The 25,096-nt window shown below is 39.0% G+C and overlaps 1 long non-coding RNA gene and 1 pseudogene across 1 annotated transcript; both read right to left on the reverse strand.

The window, feature by feature from the left end:
* Positions 1 to 10,676: 10,676 nt before the first annotated feature.
* LOC102952892 lies at positions 10,677 to 14,281 on the reverse strand (annotated as a pseudogene).
* A 274-nt stretch (positions 14,282 to 14,555) lies between these two features.
* LOC122232639 lies at positions 14,556 to 17,565 on the reverse strand. The gene is made up of 2 exons (XR_006210002.1): positions 17,422 to 17,565; positions 14,556 to 14,999 (listed from the first exon to the last, which is right to left on the reverse strand). It is a non-coding gene; the product is annotated as an uncharacterized LOC122232639 (long non-coding RNA).
* Between the last annotated feature and the right edge of the window lie 7,531 nt (positions 17,566 to 25,096).

A 25,096-nucleotide genomic window follows, 5' to 3' on the forward strand; every position in this document is an offset into this window, starting at 1 on the left:
GATGATTCAAGAATTGCAGAAGATACATTGGGAAAAAAAAAAAAGAACAGAGGAGCATTCTAAGAATGTAGAAATTTCTGTAGTGGTAGAAGAGAAATTTTGAAAAAGAGTGACAGTACAATTTATGTTTTCGTTCCTATACTCCTGTTATGATAGAAGCAGACATTCCTTTGACCTGCGCCAACATTTCACTCTGATGGCATTCTCCACCCAAATTTTAACATTGAAGTCTCTAACAAATAAAATGGCATACCCGTTCAGATGTCTTCTAGCTTCTGCACTTTTACAGCCAACTGTCTACTGGACATCTTTGCTCGGATGTCGCCAAGGTACTTCAGAATCATCATGTCCCAAACTGAACTCAGGATATTCACCCCTGACCACACCTTCCTCAAACATCTCTCAAGCAGCTCCAACCACACAGCAGAGCCAGCTGGAAACTTGGAGACCCTTTTTGTCAACTCATTCTCCCTTTCTCCCCATAACCTGTCACCACTGCAAGTTGATTTTCTCTTTAAATATCTCCTTAATGGATTTATCTTCTCTATGAATGTTGACCTGACCTTATTCCAAGCATGGCCAAATACAAAAACTAAGTACTTTATTTAATGTAAAAACACTGAATAGAACAAGGGTAATGGAGAAGGAGGCTGATTAGTTCATCTAGAAGACAGAGGAAAGTGTACAGGCCTTGGACTCACCATTGAGAAGACACCAAATGTTCTACTAAGTCTGAAGCAATTATGTGTTTTGGAAGCATTTCTTACATATATATTCTTCAAATTGTTTGCAGGACCTTCTCCAGTGTGTTTCCTCAACTATCATCTCATGTTATTGAAATGTTTATAATTTACTGAAAATTACTGTAACAAAACAAGGGGTCAAATAATCAGATATGTAGTGATGATGATAGTGATGACAGAAAATAGAATACCAATTTCTGAAACATTAAAATATATGTATTTAGCTCGTGACTCTAGAAAGAAATTAGCGCTCAGAAGAAAATCTTGTCATTCCCCAAATTCTTTAAGGGGGGAGACTCTGCATAGAGAAACTCAATGCTCCCAGGCTGAATTGCCAGAATATCTCATTTTCATGGAAAATTTTAAGTCTCCAAAGAAGAAAGGTTTCCAACATAGTCCAATCGGTATACTCTCAACTAGTTGTACTTGCCTGAAATTAAAATATGGCAGCACAGAAGAACAAAAGCTCTTGGGAAGCTTGTCACTCTCACCATCTTCTCTTGAGTGCAAACTACTCAAGAACCGAAAAGCAGAATTCATACTAGTAGCAGGATGAAAAGACAGCTCAAAGGAGGGGGGGAAAATCAATGGGAAAAAAATCAATGTGAAAGTTGTAAAAGCTATACCAATTAGCTCTCTAATATATGGCCTTTTGAAGTGCCAAAGAGCATTTTTAAGTGCTACTTTTTATTTTTATTTGAATAGACTCACTGCTAATGGTACGGAAGCAATCATGTGAAACCAAAAAGACTAAACCCTAAAAAGAGCCTTCAGGAGCTGAAGGAGTATTTATAGACTGTACCATGGGTCCTTTATATTCACACCCAGTTTTTCCTGCTTCCTGTGAACTACCTTTCAATATAGGTTGACATATGATACTCAGAATGTGTTTTAATCTCTTGAATAGGGCAAAAGAACAAAATAGATGCCATAATTTGTAACTTTTCCTGATACGTTGGAACATATTCATATTCTCTTAGTCAAACATCACCATTAAGGTGTTTAAATTCTCAAAAAGAGTACTTTGGGTGCATAGAAATAATAAGAATGGATACTAAATGATTATTATTTAATACTATTGTGTTCTCTGATTTCTGAGGAAGACTGTAATGAAAATATCGACGGAGATAGCCTTCCTTATTCAGTGTAAGCCATTTATTTCCTCAATTAAACCCTTACAAAGATGAGAAAGATGAAAAAATAAAAAAAATTATCCTCGGGATAATAAATCATGCTCAGTTTTTAAGTAATAATAGCATTTATTTATATGGTTCTTATCATAACCCAGCACTGTTCTAAATGTTTGTTACCTTATCAGTTCTGCTAATTCTCACAACTACCCTACGACACAAGAGTATCGTTACTATTCCCACTTACAGATGAGAAAACAGAGTCACAGGGAGAGCAAATAATTTGCCCAGAGTCACATGGTAAGTGATAGAGCGGTGTTTCCTCTCAGGCTGTTCGGTGCTGTGCTTTTAAACACTCAGCTGCTTTTCAGCAAAACATCCTTTGGTTGCTAAAAGTTGTAGGACTTATTTAGGGTAAGCATTAAAGCGGTATGCTAACAGCAACTTGGTTCAAAAGTCTTTGGATTCTAGATCACTAAACTGGAAATAATAGAAATGATCAAAATCCAGAAACCCTCTTTGCACTATTTATACCTGAATCACAAAAGGGACAGGCAGAGAGCAGGCATTAAGTAACCATCTGGTGAAGAATTAATTACATAGAAAAGCCCTGCTAGTCTCTTGCCAATACAATAAGGATTTCTTATTCCTCCCCAACTCTCTTCCACTGTGTCTGAAACCGAGTAGTAGTACAGCTTCCCTAGAAAGAACACACTTATAGATACAGATTTTATAAAGACCTAGAGAAGACTGTTAGCTAACAGCCATGGTTACAGATGGTAGTCTTGTCTTTTATGTTCCTTAAAAGGGAATATTTGCTCTTTGTTTTAATCAACTCTTTTTAGTGTTAAGAAGGAAGATATCTTTTTCTTATTTATCAAAGACTTTTTTAATTAAAGGATGATTAATTGTATCAAATGATCTCTTGGTATCTATTGAAATAAATAATTTGATCCTAAATTCATCCTTGTTACAATCATCACCATCATCATGTATTTCTGAATGTTAAATAATCTTTGCATTCTTAATAAACTCTCCTGTGTAAGGCTATCTTAGTCTGATGGATTCCATTTGCTAATATTTTATTTAGGATATCTGCATCTATGGTAATATCTTTCTTTGCTCGATAACAATATGAATGGCACCAGAATAATTTTTCTTTGACGACAGAATTTTATCTAAGACAACCCTTGATTAGTGTGTTTTGGGAGTAGTTGTTTGATCGTCAGTCACAGTTATGGCTCTATTTCATTTCCTTAATGTCTTTGAAAAATAGTAGTAATTCATATTTTCATAGAATTTTTTCTATTTTTTCCTGCATTTTGAACTAAATTGGTGTTTTACAGCAGTGTTCCTTTCATTAAAAAAAGGAATCCTCTTATTCCTTGAATATAATGTTTTTTTTTGTTTGTTTTTTTACTTTACTTTGGCATTTCCTCTCATGTATTTCCGTTTTTTAGACTTGCTAGGGTTTTGGATATCTTAATGACAATTTGAGAGCACCAGCTCCTGCTTCATTTATTAATGAAATTTCTTTTTCCTTTCTAATTTCTGCTCATCATTATCCGTATCTTGTGCTTTTCTTTTTATTTAATTTTCTTAATTCTTACATTAAATCAATTATTTAGCTTCATGAAAAGTTTCAATAATAGAAGCTTTTAAAGATTTAAATTTTCCTTTGAGGACAGCTGGATATCACAACTTCTGACATATTATATTATATTTCACATTTTCTTAGCCTATGGTTTATTTAGACGTACTAATTTTTAAAAGAGTATGTTAATTTCGGGGTTCCTGGGTTGCTCAGTCAGTTAGCTGAGTGTCAGACTTTTAATCTTGGCCCAGGTCATGATCTCATGTTTCTTGAGTTTGAGCCCCCCATTTGGCTCCATGCTGACAGTGCAGAGCCTGCTTGGCGCTTTCTCTCATTCCGTCTCTCTCTGCCCCTCTCTCTCTCTCTCTCTCTCAAAATAAAAATAAATTAACTTTAAAAAAATTTTTAAAAAGAACATATTAATTTTCTCAAGTGTTTAGATTTTAGAAATTATTCTTTTGTTTTTAAGTTCGACTATTGTTGAGTCACGGTTAGAGAATGTGGCCTTTTAAATGTGTTAGAGAAGGAGTTCAAGTCATACTCTGCATATGTATCTATATGTGCAGATGTATATAGTGCATCGTCATAGATTTTTATAGATATCCCACAATTTCTTTTTATGGTAAAGTGGTTGAATATATATATATATATATATATATATATATATATATATATATGTGTGTGTGTGTATGTGTGTGTGTGTGTGTGTGTATATATATATATGCACATACACATGAAATACCTTGATGAAATTATCTAGACACTTTATACCAATTAACACTTTTTGCATCTCAGAGTAACTTAGGTGGGGAGTACTCTTCTGTAGAAGATACATAAAATGTATTCATAAAATATTACCTATCAATTCAAGGAGTTCCTGGCCCCCCTAAAAGAAAATCACGGATTCCTTTACATCCACTGGCCATTATTGGTAACCTCTGCTTTGTAACTTATTTATACTATATCTGCTTAAGCAGTAAAATCCAGAAAAAATATATTAAAGTTTCCTATTATAATACTGAGTTATCAGACTCTTTTTGTACTTCCAGCGACTTGGGCTTATATGCACAGATACCACATTTGGCACCGCATAAAAATGTAAGACTAGTTTATTGTGCCTTCTGTAGACTAGCATCTGATATCAATACACGTTCCCCCTTTCGTTCCATTTAGAATTATATTCATTTATTTGTGCTAATTTTATGTTGCTCATTTTCTCTAATTTAATGAATCTGAACAGTGTTTTACCTGATTTTGTTGCAAATTTTATGTATAATCATAGAGCATGCAAATTTACCTTCTCATTTCTAACATGTAAGTCTTTGATTTCCATATTTTTCTCATTGCGTTGAACTATGTTTATATAATATTAAATAGTGATGATAAAATCAGGTATCCCTTTAATTGTTGTCATTTTAATGGATTTACCTTATACTATAAGTTTAATGGTAACTGTCACTTTGAAATAGGTATTCTTTATTCTGCTAAAGTTATTATTATATAAACACTTGGAGTAATTAGCTTCTCCTATCAATTTTTATTTATCTTATTCTCTCTCTCTCTTTTTAATTCTTAACTCTGATTGAGTGTATTACTGTAGTTTGACTTTTTGATTTATAGAAACAGGAGCTCTTATCTTTCTCTTCCTTGGCCTCCTCTCCTCAAATATCCAACCACCACTGCTACCAAATAGAAATAAAACAAATTCAATGCACTCCCATTATCAGCAGTTTCTGCTTCCCTTAATTCTCCATGAATCATGGCACATCGATATATTACTCAGAAACAACACTACAGTTGACATTATTGATATCACATATGAACGAGGGAGTGATTCGACTGAGAGCATGGGGTTATGTTTGATAACCCACAAAATTCTTCCTGATGCAGCACATGAGGAAACAATAGTCTCTGGATATTTCCCAAAGATGTTGAACAGTTTTCTCTGGCTAGCAAAACAGCCTTTTGTTTACTATGCTCTTAATAAACTCTTCTGTATGAAAGGCACATCTAGTTGGGGGAGTGCGCAAGCAGATAATGAAATCTCCAGGTGTTTGAGTTTGAAGGCTGTTCTTCATGTTATTGCTTGTTTAGAATGTAGTAGTCTTATGTTTTAAATTTTCATGATAAAATTATCATCTAGAAGACCTAATTTTAAGAAAAACTAATTTCTTCACGTACTGAGGTTGTCCTTACATTATTTTAGCAATCTGGAATGTGACCAGTGTCACTTTTAAGATTACGGTTTACATCCTTTCCAGATAAAGGAATAACACCCACTATGGCATTTGCCGTAAAAGGTTAATTACTAGATTATAAGCTTTTTGATGGTAAACTCTAGGAGTATAATTGTTTTTCATGATAATGCTTTTCATTTGGTAGAAAATCCATTTATGATTATTGACTTATTTCTCCTCCTTTTGCTTAATACCAGTGTATTAGAGGCAATAAACTTTTTAACTACTGTTTGGCTTATCTGTTGGTGTCCTAGAATATTTTGGTGCCCTTACACAGGTCAGAAATAAAATATGAAGGAATAGTGCCTTGCAAACTGAAATGTTTACAGAGTTAATGTTGAGTTCATTGTTATTTAGTTACTTGAAAGTATATGGTATATAATAACACTTTTTTTAATGACTAGTGATTTTGTCTTGGAGAACAAAATATCCTGAAAAGAGTCCTGCCCCCACCCCCCCACTCCATTGATTCCTTCTGAGATGGAAAGCCAAGGTTGCTTACAGAATAGGCAACAGAGCAGCCAACCCACTGAGCAGTGAGGGTTTTAAAAGCAGGATGCAAACAGGAATTTGAGCTGTATTACTCCAAAATGTATAAGCTATGGGAAAGAATCAATGAGAATTTGGGGTTTCATTTAAAACATTTTCCAGCTTAGATTGTAATGGACTCTGAACATGTTCTGTAATAACTTGTCCTGCTGTTCTACAAAGTGTTTGAACATTGATATTATGGGTAAAAGTAATTTTTATAGGGATATCACAACATGTGAAGACACTCTATCCAACTATGTATAAGTAGGTTCAAGTTTTAAGATTTAACATTTGACGACAATATTTCCAAATATTTTTCAATTGTCCGTCATCCTCATAAACTCTGTCCCTTTTCATATTTTTCACGTTTCTCATAATATGTAAAGGAGGAAGGCAGGAAGTTCATTTATTTTTAATTTTTTTTAAGTTAGCTCCACGTCCAATATGGGGCTCGAACTTATGACCCTGAGATCAAGAGTAACATGTTCTACCAAATGAGCCAGCCAGGTGCCCCCAGAAATAAAGTTTAAATTCAGACCTGTTTCATACTAGGCCTGTGATTCTCAAAAGCTTCATGCTATACAGAGAAGCAACCACTGTATTCCATTTATTAATCTGAACTTTTTTTTTCCTCCAGAAATTTCTGTTTTTACTAGAGTGTTTTTTTTTTAAACTGGGATTGATAAAAAAATTTTTTCCTCTCATTTCTTTTGCCACTGTCTGGACTCTGATGAACACAGGAGTTATACACCAGTGTCAGAAAGGAGTGTAAATAACAGAGTTCTGAGTGCCTGCCAGTCAACTCGCAAGAAGCAAATCTCCATTTGGCCATATTCCAGGTTATCTCTGGTGATTGTTTCCTCCATCCAATGGCAGTAGTCGGTGAAGAATGAACCAGTTTGGCCCATTCTCTCTTGGTGAGTATTAAAATGATCAAAATTAAACTCTTCATCAATACCATTTTTGCAGAAAAGTTAATCCTTATCATTATTATAACTATAATGCATTGAGGCCTACTGGATGCCAACACTTTATAACACTCATAAAGATAGATTCAGAAGTGGGTATTTTAACCCCCCAGTTTACAGATGAGGGACCTGAAGCTCAGACAGGTCAAATCGTTCTGCCATCATTTCATCACTAGTTCCTGTTTTGACATGAACTCAAATCCAGATCTATTGTCACAAGGCACACACTTCTCACTTTACCCTGTTGCCTATCAACCAAATAAAGAAAATGAAGGCATCAGGCATCAGGAGAGGAAGCTAAGACTTCAGGTGGCCATCAAGTCATACAAATACTTTCAATCACACTCACGCTGTCTCATCTGTATAATCTCATTTAATTCACTGATTCCACAAAAGCTGAGGCCAAGACTATATGGAGGGAGGATGCAGAAAGACAAAGAGGAAAGGGCCTGCTTTGTACAGAATCACTAAGGGAGAGAAAGGTCACATTGCCAGCTGGTGCTATGCTGTCATCAGGTTTTATAATATGGTGTAAACACTAGGGTCTGTGACACTGAACACGGAGGGAATAGCTTATTACCTCCCAAAATAGCACAAATGCCAAGCAACTTTAACTGGCTTAGCCTCAGGAAATCTCTCCATTCTCCAAGAAGGTAAGGTCACATTAAATGATTTAGAAACGTAAGGCTTGAGCATATCAAGATGCTAAACCTCGGTGCGTTATTTTGATGATGGCTGAGTGAGGACCTGCCTTGTTCTTGAGTTCAGATTTTCTAAAGAGGCCTAATACTAAATCAGTTGCTGAATTATGAAAAAAATAAACATAACATCTTACTAAAGGAACACTGAGCTATATGTGTATTAGTGAGAAACCTACTTGGCATATTCCTCTTGAATTTAAAATAAAGAAGCTGTCTACTGGGCAAAGGTTGTCATTCTGTAGGGAAGACTTGAAATGAAATTATAAATCCACAAACAGAGATTTTATTAGAGTGGAAAACCTGATGGAATCATAACCACAGAAGCAGAATGTGGCAAAGGCGATGATGAACACGAGCTCTAGGAGATTCTTAAACAATTAGGACAACGGAGGGAAGAAAACAGAAATTAAAGATAATTTAATATTTATTCATATTGATTTCTCACATTAAAATGATATTTTCCTTTTGTAAAATTAATTTTGATAATTCTCGAGAACTTGTTTATTTAAAAAAAATCAAAAGAAAAAAAAAACTCTGAAGAAAGTTTCTGACTTGGGAAAACTTTTCTATCTAAAATAATGGCTGTTTTTTAGGAAAGAGGAAAATAGCTCCCAAACTCGGACTTCAAAAATCTGTGACATTTTCTTTATGAAAAGGAAGGAGAGGTTGGGTTGTTCATGCGGTATCCATTTCCTCACTTCTTTAAAAAAGAATAATAATGTTTTATTACTTATTTTTGAGAGAGAGAGAGAGAGGGAGGGAGGGAGAGAATGGGGGAGGGGCAGAGAGAGAGGGAGACACAGAATCCAAAGCAGATTCCAGGCTCTGAGCTGTCAGCATAGAGTCCTGTGTGCGGCTTGAACTCACAACTTGTGAGATCATGACCTACGCTTAAGTCAGTTGCCGAACCTACTAAGTCACCCAGGCGCCCCTCCATTTCCTCACTTCTATTACCCATATGCCTCCGATCTAACCTGATTGCGATTTATTTGGCAAGGCAATGATTTTCAATCTGCAGCAGTGGGATCCTATGTTTGAATAAAGCTGTATATAGAGACCTGATGTATAAATCAAGTGTGAAGTCAGCCAGTATAGGTGAAGACTAGAATTTGACAGCAAGGGAACAATGCTCCCTTCTGATGGCTGCCCCTCCCCACCCAGTAGTCCCTGAGTTTTCTCCAAAAAAACCCATGAGAATAATGCCCCCAAACATTTTTTTGTTTGTTTGTTTAAAAAACCTTTATTCATTTTTGATCAGGGAAAGGACAATCAATCTCAACGTCAACTTGTCACCTAATCATAAATTTGAACTTAACAGGATTCACTGCCCTAGACACTGCACTGACAGACTTTGACAACATAACTTAAAATGAAAATCTCCCTTGTTCCCTAAGGTTGCCTGTTGAAAGAATAAGCAGTCCCTTGCAATAACCAACATTGGTACTTGGCCTAGGTTTAAGGTCAAACAGCAAAACAAGAGCAAAACAAGGCCAAGTGCAGTGTAACTTGATAGCTAGCAAGTACAAACATCCTTAAACAAAGAAAGTTGCAGGCACCAAATAAAACAAAAGGCAGGTTCAGCAGCATAAAAAATTTACATTTCCTGGAAGGTGAGGTCAACTACTCTGCACAAGAACCCGTATGCCAATCCTAAAGGCTAATGTAGAACCACAGAAACAAAACAAAAAAACCTTAAATCCAAGGACAGTGAATATAAAATTTAAAGCTTAAATTTAGCCAGGAAATTCTTCAAAATCTACAGTTAAAACTGCTTTTTGACTCACCAGGAAAATCTGTTGTAATAACTCGGGTCACCTTAGATTTGCATCGACATACATAAAATTTAAAGTATACTTTTCCTCACGACTCCTTCCTATGTCTGAATACGGGATGTTTAACTACGCAGCTCAAGCACTAATGCATTAAAAATGATGAAACCTACTAGCATGACTTTTTCTAAGAGCTCACACCACATTAACAGTTAACACCCAATATAGCTTCCTAAAAAACGCCCCACAAGAAAACATTTTGTTCAGTTTGGTGCTTGCTGCGACAATACCAGTAGAATACAACCGACTTCCTCAAGTCCCTACTTCAAATATCTGCATCTCACTTTTGCTCAAATTTTAACCACCTCATACCTCTCTGCCAAAATCCTTGTAACAATTTCTGATACTCTTAAACTGTAGCTCCAACACACTGTTTAAGACTGCCTTTTCCCTGGGTATATCTGGATGTTTTAATCAAGAAAACAAGTAATGTCATGGTATTACGATTAGCCAAAGCTCTTTCTAACAGACCAGATTCTGATTGAGTGTGTCATAACCAATGGCTTTCCAGAGACAGGAACAAAGCACAACTGCTTCTATTTATGAAAAGGAACTACCAACATGCTTTGTGCTAAAAAGGCACAATTCTTCACAATATAATCCAGAAGATTCATGGTCGGCTAGAAAGCTTCCACTAATGACAACACTATGACAAGGTCTCCAAATGCACAGAGAAATATTAAAGGTGTGGTGGAAACCTCAGTTAGCAGGGAAATGAAGCCTCAGAATATAGAATACATCTAAGAAAAATGGGGAACAGGGGGACACTGTAGCTGGCTATTCAAAAAAGGACCACCGTTTCTCCCTATGGACCAATATTCCCTACAAAATAAACTGTGCCTTAATTATTGTTTATTTTCAGTTACACTTTTACAGAGCTTTTTAGTACCTGATGCAGAAAAACAATCACATAAGGAAGCATTTATTTGAGGTTTAACATGAAATCACACAAATAAAATTTGTATAAACACAACTCCACACTGAGTCATAATACAGAGAGCAAAAGACAAAGTAAAAACAAAGAAAACTAATTGGCGGCTATATACAGTTGGACACAGTTGTGTCTTGTACGCTACGAAGTCTTTTACAAAATAATCACCTTAGATCAACAGAAGGCTGATCTTCAATGCCGTCCGTCCTGCAAGATGGGTTTAGCAATCTCCTCCTGTTTTCTCCAAAGTCCTCCTTTAGTATGGCTTGCCACCCCCTCCAGAAGCCTTGCCATAAGTGCTCTGTTGGCCACTGTAGTCTGCATATCTGTGTCCATATCCACAGTCTCCCTAGTTATACCCGGTATAATCACAGCCACAGCCACTATAGTTTTGATCACCACCAAAGGCACTATCATAATTTCCATATCCTTGATCATAACAGTTATTAAATCCCTGGTTCCAGTTTTGGCCCTGACCTTGTCCATGACCCCTAGTACCACCTTGTCCACCAGCCACGGCACCTCTTCCTCCTTTTTGTTGTTGCTGTTGCTGCCTATAGACCTCGTTGGGTTGTGCAACTTGGATTTCACACTTCCCAGAACCAATTTGATGATATCTGCTTTCTAACAATTTCTTTCCTGGCTCTTCATCGGTATATGTGATAAAGCAAAGTCCTCTTTCATTTGGTTTTGTCTCCACGGGAAGTGCAATATTTTCAATATCTACAAAGGCTCCAAAATATTCTTCAGTTTGTTCTTCGGAAGTACCGTGGCTCAATCCACCGACAAACACCTTTTTGGGAGGTTCTTTCCCTTTTAAAGCTCTGGCCCTTTTGGGGGTCTATCAATTTGCCATCCAGTTTGTGTTCTTTCAGTTCCCAAACCGTATCAACACTAGCAGCGTCTCTGAAAAGCACAAATCCAAATCCTCTCGAGCTTCCAGTCACTGGATCTGTTTTTATTGTACAGTCTACGATTTCCCCAAATCGAGACAAATATTGTCAGGTCTTTCTTGCTTGTATCCCAGCTCAAGCCTCCAATAAATATTTTGCCGTCATCCTGTGGATTCTTGCTCGCGGTTGATCTCGGATCCCTCTGCGAATCCCTCTATGCTGCTGTACTCGTTCACGTCCTCCATGGTGGTGGAGCTGTGGGCTGCGGGGGGCGGGTGGGGGGTTGCTGGCGCGCAGTCTGGGTCACGGCAACAGCCGTGGCGGAGCATTGTATGGAGCTGGATTTCAAATGGTGGCGGAAGAGCCCCCCCCAAATATATTCTTAACCGGATTTGACTAGTTCAGATTCCATTCCACTCTATTCTCTGTGGTTAAATGCCTATTCATGTTTCTAAGCTCCTGACACACGTTACTCTTCGGAAATGATAACAAATAATCACAATGATAGGCAAGAAGTCATTTTTTTTTCTAGTACAGGATTAACTGACAGTTTTAAAGTTTTTTTGGTAAAAATATAAGCATAATAGGTAGGTGTTAGTATTATGTACAAATACTGTATTAAGATGTTATATTTCAGTACTGTATCAGTGGGGGTTCTCCAGAGAAACAAAAATCAATGTGTATGTGTGTGTGTGTGTGTGTGTGTGTGTGTGTGTGTGTGTGTGTTAAGAGATTAATTTTAAGGAATCGACTTGTGATTGTTGGGGCTGGCAAGTCTGAAATCTGTAGGGCAGGTCTGCAGGCTGGAGGGCTTGAGGTTTTAGTCTTGAGGCAGAATTTCTTCTTCTTCTTTGGTAAACTTCAGGTTTTGCCCTTAAAGCATTCTACTGATTGGATGAAGTCTACCTGTATCATTGAAGGCAAACCTCTTTACTTGAAGTCAAATTATTGTAGGTTTTAACAACATCTACAAAATATCTTTATAGCAACACCTAGATTAGCTTTGATTAAATAATTGGGTACCGTAGCTAACACATAAAACTAATCATCAAAAATAAAATGGAAAATAATTTTTACTTGATATATATACACAAAATAACTGCTAAATAAGATAACCTAGTAATTAAAAAATGCAATATGTTTATTAAAAAACTTTTTTTAAGTTTTTTTAAGTTTAAGAGAGAGACAAAGCATGAGTGGGGTAGGGGCAGAGAGGGAGATGCAGAATCCAAAGCAGGCTCCAGACTCTGAGCTGTCAGCACAGAGCCCCACGCGGGACAGGAACTCACAAGCTGTGAGATCACGACCTGAGCCGAAGTCTGATGCTTAACCAACTGAGCCACCCGGGCACCCCCCCCCAATATAACTCATTTAATATTTAAAAGTTACCATGCTTAATTTGAAGTTTTAAAATAATATGTGTGTGTGTGTGTGTGTGTGTGTGTGTGTATACACATACATATAGGTGCCCTTCTCTGATAGTTGATTTTTGTTCCATGACAAATATTACAGATGAAGAAAATTTTCTTTCATTTTAGGATTTTGTTGGTTGAACTGTTAAGGTGAGCCAAAAAGAATCTTCTAATTGGTGTTAGGGTACTTTTGGCACCATATAAGCTCATCCCACTTTTTAAGAATGAGAATATTTGTGTGCTTGTTCTCATTTGGTTTTACCATTAAAATCAATATTACTTCTGCTAACTTAGATTTTTATATCAATTTCTGTATTCGGATCAGAGTATTATACAACATTCACATCTTCTATGTGAGATTCCGCTGTTAAAGTATTTACAAAGGACTTTAGCTTTTAGTGAACAGTCCAATACTTACAAACTTTGGAAAACATTATTGGATTAATTTTCAAATGATGTGACATTTGGATATTTTAGAAAGGCTAAGAACATATATTGAATTTATAAGTTTAAAGACTTCTGTTGCTTCCAATATGGATTATTTTCTTAGAATGCATCTCATAGAACTTGTATACATATGTACTTATTAATATTTATTTGCAAAAATGTCTCGCGGTTTGCAACAAGGCCACAGAACACACTTATAACATGGCAACAGCCACCGATAATACTAATTGAGAAGCTTGTGACCACTTCTCTGTGTTCCTATTCTGGTTCCCAGTTATGTCAGTATTAACCTTCAGCTTCCTACATCTGTAGGTCCGTCCGTCTCTCACTTTTGACATAGGTGGATTCTTTTGAAACTAGGAACCTGTTGATTGCTAAGCTTTCATTCCGACAAGAAAATTAAAACATATTTTCTCTTTTACCTGATTTGTCAACTTTAAAAAATACACAATTTTTTCCTTTCACTTAATTTTTGTTTTGACACCTCTTATAAAAAAAAATCTTGAGCCAATTTTGAAATTCCCCCACCCCTTTCTCTGGGATAAGGAGATTAGCATTTGCTAAAATAAATAATAGACATATTTCTTATAATAACAAAATAATCCTGATTGCTCCCTCCTGTCCCTGTATTGTTGTCATTCATTTCACTTCTACTTCTACTAAGGAAATCTACATCTACATCTGTATACGCATAACACATATATATAAGCATACATAATCAAATACTTTGCCATTATCATTTTGAACAATCCATTATGTTAGATCAGTTAAGAATAAGAAAAATAGAAGAAAACAAGAAGGTGATCAAAGCGCACAAACTTCCAGTTGTGAGAGATACAAGTTCTGAGAATGTAGCATATAGCATGGTGACTATTCAAAAAGAATAAGAAAAACAAAAGCTTTCATTTCACCTTCACCTATTTCCTCTTTGATGCTCTTCCTTTCATTATACAGCTCCGAGTTCCCAACCTATTTTATTTTCCTTCTCACTAAAGAACTTCTTTTAACATTTCATGCAAGCAGGTCTACTGGCAACAGATGTTGGTTCACAAATTAGGTAGTTGCTTGGGTGAAATTTAAAATTGGCCTTGTACATGGAGGGCAGGGGGAAACCAAGGAAAGAGGCAGCCATCCAGATCCGTGGGCAGAAGGTTTAATGCACAAGGGAACTTACTTATGAGGCTTGTCTAGGTGGCCACAAGACCACTAGATCTCTGCACCTACTCGCCATGATCTCAAACATTTATAGAGAGACCTTAACAGGGTTCCATCATGTATACAGCTCAGATGGCTTCCACAACACTTGCTCACTCAAGGCAGCATCTTTGGAGGTGGCCGGCTCTGGGAACAGGAGGCAGGGTGCATGTTTCAAAGATGGAGAGGGTGGAGGAGCCTCCCATGGCCCGGGGCCAACCTGCCGGTCAACCTGTGACCATGTCTTCTTGATGACCTCCCCAGACACTGCAACCCTCAAGACCGACTGGATGTTAAAATTTTTCATGCCTCCCTCTTCTGCAATGGGCCTGGCGTGGTCAGCAAGGGGCTTCACTAGCATGGAGGTGGCTCATTTGGCAGCTATCTGGCTACATTTGAAAGCAGATACCATGGAAATAATTCAGGTTCGTAAAAAAAAAAAAAAAAAAAGCACAGATTAAGATAATGATTCCCAAAATAAGTAACTTTTTTCCCACCAAGAGCCCACTGATTTACTGAGTCCTCCAGGCTGAGGATTATTCAGAGTTCATTTGCATCCTCCTGCGATTTAGTAAAGAGGATACATTAGCAGACTCATCAGGTATGAACACACAACAGTCTGTTTCTATAATGACACAGGTACCTCCTTGCGAGGCAATAATAATGTCTAAGGCGGTTCTATTTTGGAGCACAGCTTTTCCAATTAGAGACCTTTCAGTGTTCACTAAAGACAGCCATTGGCAGCTATCATTTAGGGCTTGTTAGTGAAGTAGTAAGGGCTTCTACGTGTGCTATCACATGCCCTCAGGCTAATGGCGGGGACAAAAACTGTAGCCAAATGATCATACCAGTAGAAACAGAATGTGCCCTCTTTCTTGAGGAGAGTGAGGTTACAAATTTTTGTTACAGTGGGAGGATTCTCCTCTGTGCCCAGGGAGAACAAGGGTGCAAGTGCCCCAACCACCCAAGTGGAAGCCATGGCCATGGACTGGGCCACACAACCACTGGGTCCCAATCAGGGCTACCCAGGGAATACCTGAAGGGGAGTAATGGGTCAGTGCCAAACCACTGGCTCTCCTTTAATGTGACAGAATGACTGGATGGTTCCATTCATATCCATCCCGTATTCCTGGCACAACTGGGTTGGTTCTGTTTAGAGTGATATTTCTGTTTCCAGCATAGGGGTACCCTGATGCTCAAATGTCCTTTACCTGGTGTGAGCTACATGAACTTATTCCAATCTGAGTGCTCTGATGGTGGTATTTTAAGCGCCTTCCTGGTTATCAGTTTGATGGGCTGCCCATGTAGTTTGACAGAAAAAGAATACCCTTGTCGGGTGTTATCAACAGTGTGAGCCACAAGCCAGTTTTCTGGATCAGTACTGGTGATGTCAGATGAATGAAGAGTACTAGTCCTAGCTTGTTTTCCTCAATGTACTGTTCTAGGCTTTCCAGTCCCCTCCCCGGTGATACCCCCCATGGCAACCTGATAAGCTAGAGAGGGGCAGCTGCCAACATACCCAACTGTTGGTCAAGCCCACTTGGTCACTGTCCTTCTATAAGAGTTATAGCTGTGGCCGGGGTGCCTGGATGGTTCAGTTAAGTATCCAACTTCTGATTTTGGCTCAGGTCATCATCTCACAGTTCACATGAGTTCGATCCCCACGCTGGGCTCTGCAGTGACAGTGCGGAGACTGCTTGGGATTCTCTGTCTCCCTCTGTCTCTGCCTCTCTTTCTCAAAAATAAACATTAAAAAAAAATAATTATAGCTGTGGCCTGATCCTTAGATGTTAATGTGGCTGCAGCTTTAGAAACTTCCCCTGGTTGTGCATCTATACATGTTGGCTGGGGAGGCAGCACCACCAGGCATGAGGAGCTATGGTGGGGGCGGGATGTGCCAGATCAGGACACCTGCATTCTCCCATCATGCACTGGTGTGCGTTCCATCCCAGGGACCATGTGCTTCCACACGCCCAGCCTGCAGCAGGACAATGGGACCCCAGGGGAGACTGAGTAGCTCCCCCTCCCCCAGGAGTATGAAGTAACTCACCCACCCCGATGGGAACATCCCACCGCAAATTCCAGTAGATGACACCTTTCCCAGGCGCGATTATGCCTGGTGTTCTCAGCAGCACAGCACATTGATCTGTGGTCAGAGTCCGGCCAACTTCTATCTTCTGTGACTTTTGTACCTTTAAGGTGTTGGGTGTTTCTGCAGGGCTCCCAGTCTGGCATGAGGGGCAACAGGATCTACCAGCTGATCATTCAAATGTATCAAAGGCTGGGCAGTACTTTAGTCCACTTGGCCAAGGTGGTTTTACCTGTTAGTAATTTAACCTGCTGCTTTAATACTTCATTTTTCCTTTCTACCAGCCCTGCTGGTTGTGGTTTATAGGGGGGATGGAATGTCCATTCAATATCAGGTTCTTTTCCCAGTCTTGCACATCATGACCTTTGAAATGTGGACCCCCCCCCATCACTATATTTTCGACAAAGGTATCTGTTCATGGTACTCAGTTTCTCTAATCCCCTGATGGTGACAGACTGGTTTGCACAGTGACAGGGGAAAGCTTGGGTTAGACCAGACACAATGTCCACATAAACCAAGGCATACTTAGAACCCTCATTTGAAGGGAGGGGGGCAATATAATCAACTTGCCAATCTATCACCAAATAGAAACACCAGTGGATGGCCCCAGACACCTTTGGCAGATGCTTCGCATGTTGTTTAGAACACAAGAATACATGCTGTTCCTGCATTAACCAAGTACCGTATTTCAAGGGTAATCTGGTGTCCTGGGCAACACCCACCTGGGCACTACAATGGCCACTTTTCCTAGGCACCCAATCTGCTGTATCTCCTGAAGGATGCGGGCTCATGCCTGAGCTTGGGCATTAACTTCTTGATGGCCAGGGGAGTTTGGTCTGTTTCACTGTCCATCACAATATCCTTCTCTGCACTGTTCCGCACTTTCTCAGGAATTCCAACCCTTGGCATCACAATTAGGCTTTGTCATAAGCACTTGGACCTTACTCCCCTTAGCTTGCACCCTCCTAGCTTTGCCAAAGAGTATGCTAGGGTCTCCAGCTGCTTCTCCTGTTCTCCCTGCTTGTCTGCTAGCCCTGAAGGCATCAGAGTAGTGGACGCCACACTTCCTCTCTAACCTCAGCTCTTCTTCCAACTTTCTAACTCAAGCTTTAGCCTATCTGATTCTGGGGCAACAGCTGGCCCTGTGTTCGCCCCTGTCTTACGCACTAAGAAGAGTTGCCGGTTTTTCAATCTGTTCATGTTTTACTCGCTGTTAGGATGGAGTGACAACTTTCAAGCTTTTCACTTGTGGCTTCTTCCCTCTTTTTTGTTAGTGTACTAGTTATCTGTTTGTATGTAACAAAAGTGGCCAAAGTGCCACATTAACAAAATGCCACTTTGCCCCAAACAACAAATTAGGAATTTGGGAGTAGCTTAATCCATTGGTTTTGTCTCAAGGTCTTTCACAAGGGTTGCAGTTTAAATGTGAGTCAAGGGGGCGCCTGGGTGGCTCAGTCAGTTAAGCGTCCAACTTCGGCTCAGGTCTCCATCTCATGGTTTGTGGGTTCGAGCTCCGTGTCAGGCTCTGTGCTGACAGCTCGGAGCCTGCAGCCTGCTTCAGATTCTGTGTCTCCGTCTCTCTTTGCCCCTCCCCCACTTGTGCTCAGTCTCTCTCTCTCTCAAAAATAAACGTTAAAACAATAATAATAATAATAAATAAATCAAATGTGAGTCAAGGCTGGAGTCATTCTAATCTTGCTTGGCAAAAAGTCCACTTCAAGCTTGCTCATGTGATTCTTGTCACCAGATTCTTGTAACCAGAGAGTTACGGGAGCAGGATGCCATGATAGGTAATGATTCTGGGAAAGGTGGATGCAAGGCAGACCAGGCTAGAGGTGTCGTAGGCCTTGCTGAGAAGCTTGGAGGTTGTGAAGCCATGGAGGGATGGGATGCACTTAGTAAAAACTGTTCATAGAAATGGAATGTTAATATCTTCATAGCTTGATAGTGTGAGATCGAAACGTGTTAAAGAGCAGGTATAGCAAAAAGACCCTTTGGTCAGGATTTACGTCAGGAGATACAGGAGGCTCAGTGGAATTCACCCGTCCATCTCTCTGCAGATCTCAGGAAGCTCTGAGCCTTGGCCAGTTTTGTGACATTCTCTGGTCAGAATCACCTTCTGAGCTAGCTTCAGAAACTAGAGAATGTGTCCCTGGACTGGGCTCTGCCATATACCAAGAGTACCAGCCACTGCACCCTTTGCTTTGGATGTTTTCTGGAGCTCAGGCAATAGGAAAGCTAATATGTATCAGACACTTATCAGTGCCTATGCCTGCTAGAACTGCTTTACGTGAAATAATGCCTTCAATCCTCCTAAGAGCCCTTTAATAAGTTGTTATTATTACTCAAATTTACAGATAAAATAACTGACATGCACAGTGGTTAAGTGGTTCATGGTTACACAGATAATAAACGCCGGTGTTGAAATTCAAGCCCAAGTAGTTAAACTACAGACTTGATCCTAACAGTCTCATTGATGCCACCTGCATAAGTTGCATAAATACTCAAGCCTGGAATTGTGCTTAGAAAATTAAATCTCTATTGTAGACAGCTCAAGGAAAGTAAGCATAAACAATCTAATCTAGAAGTTAAGATAAACCATGGTATATTTTTTACTGCTTCTAAAGAACATTTTTCCTTGGATTCCACTGAGGCCAATAGGTTAAGACATGGACTGTCAAAGTCATGTGTAAAGGCGGAGCATCATTGGTAAACATTTTAGTGTAATTCTTTTCAACATGTTAAGCATCCTGTTTTCTTTCAACCTTCAGAATCACTGAACCCCTGAATGTCTGCCATTTCCGACTTTCAGGAAGATTATGTGCCTCTTTCTCTTCAAAGTGAAACCATATAAAACATCTGATTAGTCCATTACTTATTGAGACATAATGTGTATGTCAAAGAAAATTGATTTTACTGCTACATGGGTATGGCTTAAAAGCAGAATTGACCAATATAACTGACACAGACAATCAGGTTTCTTTTCTGTTACACATATTTTCTAGGTAAACTGCCTGTGAAAATATTAATCCAAATGTAAGCTTGTGTTTATTCTTTTCAAAATTGGAGATTACATTATTCATTTTATATACATATCTTCAATTTGTTAGTTTCTAAATCTGTAGTTATAATCATGGCTATTTCTGACCTACATCCATTTCTACTTAACAAGGGCCTTTGGTGTTAATTTTGATAATTCTCAGCTTGTTGTATGAAGAACAAAGTTTGTCTCTAATTAGATTTGTGTACAGCATGCATCATAAAAAAAGAAAAACTAAATTCTGTTCTTTGCGTTCACTAAATTAGGTGTAAGAACTCCTTTAAGCATATTATCTTGCATCTAAACCAGTTTTAATAAGTTTGGAAGATTAAGGGCATAACTTCTCGAACGAAGTTGGAAAAAATCAGATCCTTTTTTAGAATGGGATATAGTGTTCTTCATCGATGACAGGTATATCACAAGTTACAGTTTTCCACACTGTTTATTTTTAAATCAGAGGATTAGACACTTTGCCAATCTGCTCTAATTTCACTAAATTGCCTTTTAACCAGACTCTACAGACTGCAATGAAGAAAGGCCTCTAAGATCACCTAAGCACACGCGATGAGCCGCCATGTTTTCCAATTCCTGCCTGTACTCACCGTGAAAAGCGTCTCAGTAAATGATGCTTTCGGTGGCACTAATGGACCTCACTGTTAACGGTGACTTCTGCAGCTACAACACAGAGGCTCTGGGAATACCTTACATACTATAGGAATGACCCCTGCACCATCCCTGACAGGTGCTCATCCAGTCTTGCTTCCCTACTCAGAGCCTCTGTTCCTGCGTTTCTCTCTGTTTAGAGTAACTGTGACCTTAGACCTCTGCATGGGTAGAGCCTCAACTTTAATTGTGCTCCTAAAGTACTTCCTCAGAAACTTTCTCTGATAAATGAAAGAATGAAGGGACATTCCAGCAGCTCCCGTGACAATGGCATATTATGCTATGGGTTGGGCATTCCTGTTGGGAGCTCTAACCGTTGAAACATCTGTATTAATTTGCTGAGGCTGTTGTGGCAAATTTCACAGACGGAGTGGCTTAAACAAAAGAAATTTATTTTCTCCTAATTTTAGAGTTTAAAACTCTGAGACCAAGGTGTTGGCAGGTCTGAGTTCTCCTAAGGCATCTCTGCTTGACTCGCAGATGGCTGCCTTCCCACTGCGTCCTCACATGGTCTTTCCTCTGTGCACACACATCCCTGGTGTCTCTGTGTGTGTCCACATTTCCTCTCCTTACAAGGACACCAGTCAGACTGGATTACTGCCCACCCGAGGGGCCTCATTTTAACAGTCACCTCTTTAAAGGCCCTATCTCCAAATATAATCGAATCTTGATGCAGGTTAAGCCATCAACAAATGAATACAGAGGGAACACGAATTCAACTCATGATGCCATTCTTTGCCCAAAGGATTCTTTCTGCTTTCTGTATACCCTCTTCTACGTCAATACTTGTCTTTGCAGCATTATCTCACGCCCTTCATACATGGCATTTAACTAAACTTATTTGAAGATGCCTGCTAATTTACTGTAGCAGATGAGAAAATGTGCCTCTCAGATTTCCTACTGCAGTAACCACTTTTGACTAAAGGCCTCGCTAGGATGCTCTGGATCCTTTGCTGCACCTGCACCAAGGTGACACTCCAGTTGGCTGCTCAGACAATGATTCAGTGCAGCAAGGACACTAAGGCAGGTTCTTTCCTCTGAGACACAGTGCTCCTCTGGCTGGAGACTTCAGCTTGAGGACCCCCATCAGTCTCAGGAAACTGTCTTCAAACTGCACTGTAACCTAAGACCTTTCTTTCTAGCCTTCCCCATCACAGGGGTGAGAGGTGCACCAGGCCGATGGCTTCCCATCTTCCTCTGCACCCCTCCTCATTTTCTCTCACAGGTATTTCTCCCAATAATCTCCTGCACATCTAATCTTCTAGACACCTTCTTGGAGGGCCTGGATAAATTGCTTCCACATGTGCAGATGATAGAGGTCGTCTCTTTTCTGAGAATTGACTTAAATCGAGAGAATGAATTTAAGAGTGGACATTCTAGCAGGCAAGGGGGAATAGATATTTTAGAGAGCTGAAATGCCATTGAAATAATTCCAGGTTTATAACAAGTACAATGTGAATTTAGTTATAGTGTTTTTCAGACTTATAAATAAATCAGTAGGTATTTAAAAATTTTTAAATGTTTATTTTTTAGAGACAGAAGTGGGGGAGGGGCAGAGAGAGAGGGAGACACAGAATCTGAAGCAGGTTCCAGGCTCTGAGCTGTCAGCACAGAGCTCAAACTCATGAACTGTAAGATCATGACCTGAGCCAAAGTCAGTAGCCTACCCGACTGAGCCACCCAGTCACCCCAGAATCAGTAGGTATTTTGAAATAAAAATTTATGTTACACAAAAATTTATAGAATTTTTATTCTGAACACAAAGATATTTTATTCCTCTTTATACTTACACAAAATATATTCTTTTCTGCCCAAAATATCAACAACAAATCAACAGGGGTCTGGAGGGATAAGACTACACATTCAGAATAAAACCTTCCCATTTGAGCCTCCATAACTCTATCCCCAAACCCATCCCCTGTCACACAGCCTCCCTACCACTGCTTCCTCTGAGACCAGCCAGAACTAATCTCATTAAGCCCATTACCTGTTTGTGTCAATCACCGAAGGGAGTCCCAGACTTCCGGATTTCCCCTCACTGCACACATTTTAATTACTATATATCTTTGCATATCTTTAATATGTCTCCTTCTTCCATCTTCCCTAACTCCTAAAACCTCTCCAGTGAGCCCTCTGGAGTTTATGGTCCATCATAAATAAAACTCCCTGCTCTCTTCTCTACAAATTACCTTCCACTCACCCTCAATTAAACTTAAATCTCCCTGAAGGACGTGGCTTCCTCTACAGGTATTCAGGGGGCAGCTGTTTTGTCTCCCTGAGCCTTCACCCCACTGGGCCTGAATCTGGGTAAGTGTTCTCTTTCTCCTCACTGCCAACTGCAGGCTGCAGTCCCTCTATGGCACTAAAACTCTGTAACATTGATTATGAGGCCATTTGCTTTGACCACATGTCTCCTGTCCCTAAGTCGGCTCCAACCACAATGGCCTCCTTATTTTTCCTCAGAATCACTGGAAAACTCCATTCTCAGGATCATAGTACTTCTTATTCCCTTCCTTATAACATGCTCTCAAATATTTGTCTAAGTTGGCCTGTTTCCTCTTCTTATTTAAGATTTTTTGATCCAATGTCAAAGAAAGATACCTCGTCTACAATACTTACAATAGCAAACCACCTTCTATGACATTACTTCTCATCCAATTGCTTGCATTTTCTCCATGGCGCTTGTTTTTGTTTATAAAACAAGTTAAGTTCTCCATCAAGTACTTAAACTTCAAAATCACTTGGGGTGCTGGGGTGGCTCAGTTGGTTGGGTGTGTGACTTCAGCTCAGGTCATGATCCTGCGGTTTGTGAGTTCGGGACCCTGTGTGGGGCTCTGTGCTGACAGCTGGGAGCCTGGAGCCTGCTTCAGATTCTGTGTCTCTCTCTCTCCCTCTGCCCTTCCCTGCTCACACTCTGTCTCTCTCTCTCTCTGTCTCTCTCTCTCTCTCAAAAATAAATAAACATTAAAAACATATTTTTAAAAAAGTTTATAAACTTCAAAATCACAGATTATGTTCTTTACTGTTGTATAACCAGAGTCTGCTATATAATAGGTACTCAGTAGACATTTATTGAATGAATATGATAAATGATTTTACTGAAATTATAGTATTTTTCCCATCCAAAGAAGGATAAATTAAATATTCTTTTAAGAAAAATAGCATTGCTTTCTTAGTCAACATCTTCCTCCTGTTTTTTCTTTCTGTTACATGTCTGATGTTCTGCTAAGAATTCACATGTGAATAAACCCTAAATCCTTACTTTGAAGAATTCCCTTTCCAGCTATAAGACAGAAATATAGACAGATTATGATGATAGCAAGGATAAATATTTATGAATACTTAGGTTTTAATTTTCTGTGGCAACTATGTACAGGATAGGTTTGAGGGGGACAAAAGCAGAGACTGGGAAAGCAATTAGAAATGTACACAATTAGCCAAATGAGAGACAACAGTATCCTCCGTTAAACTTCTTATTTGGAATGGGAAGGAGCAAACACATAGAAAATATTTAATAGACAAAATTAGGGAAAAAATAATTTTAATTATATTTAAAAAGCGAGAAAATACAAAAGACTACATGATAAAGAGATATTAGAGAAGTCAGTTGAGAAAGACGAGAAATTAACATTTCATCTGATGAATGTTGATGTCTACGTGAGACACTTAGAAGAATATATCCTGGACTGGGTTTGAATATAAAGTTTCTTAGAAAGTCTGGGATGAAAAAATAAATTTGGGAGCTCTCAATATGTCTGCAGTAGTTTAAGACTTAAAAATAAATGAGATGACCCAGGATAATATATGAAATCAAAATACAAGGAACAAAGAATAACACAGAGAACAAAAACTTGAACACTTGTAGAATCAAGAGAATAAAGTGTCCGAGAGACCACTCCCCCAAAGAGTATAGTGCATCGTATTGTATAAGGCAAACCAAGAGATTAGACAGTGTCAAGAATGAAAAAATGAAAGTCGGCAGAATTCCCAAAAGCAGAAGAGCAGTTCAGTGAAGTCACAAATGACAATTTCATTGTATTCAAAATCAGGAGACCACCAATGACTACCAAAGCAGTTTCAGCTTGTTGGACGTAGAAGCAGACAGCATGCTGGGCCCCGGAGCACTGAATGTGCCCGAAAGCTGTAGAGGGCATGGCCACAAAGCTTTCATTAACTGCAGATGAGAGTGAGTCACAGATGGAGAAGTAGCTGGCTGGGAGATGCTAAGGGGGGGCTTAGGTATATTTAGAAGCTAAGGGGAAGAAGTAGACAGAAGAATGTTGAAGATGCAACGGAGAGAGCAATTGATAGCAAGTGAAATGCTCTGGATGCAATATTCAGAGGTGAGATAAAAAGTTGAATTAAAGGGGCCAAGAGAGACCAGGTCTTAGATGTGGATGTAGACTGGCTTCTAGGACAGGGACTGCATAGTTGATGTAAATTGACATTGGTAGTCTCTCTGTCTCTCTTTTAATTTAATAAAGGAGGTGCGTTTTCTGCTGATAATTGTAGGCAAAGGGTTTGAGTATTAAGTGAGACATTTGTGGAAGCTCGGAACATTGCTAGAAGGGAATGGGAGAGAATGATAGTCTAAACAAGTCATCAGAACGAAGACACAAACCTCTTGGAGAAACCACCTGCATGGCTGTGTAATATCCACCAATAATCCTTAGTCATGCACAACTGAAGATGAT

This window comes from Panthera tigris, chromosome D3 (genome assembly GCF_018350195.1).
Source record: "Panthera tigris isolate Pti1 chromosome D3, P.tigris_Pti1_mat1.1, whole genome shotgun sequence".
In the NCBI taxonomy this organism is placed as follows: domain Eukaryota; kingdom Metazoa; phylum Chordata; class Mammalia; order Carnivora; family Felidae; genus Panthera; species Panthera tigris.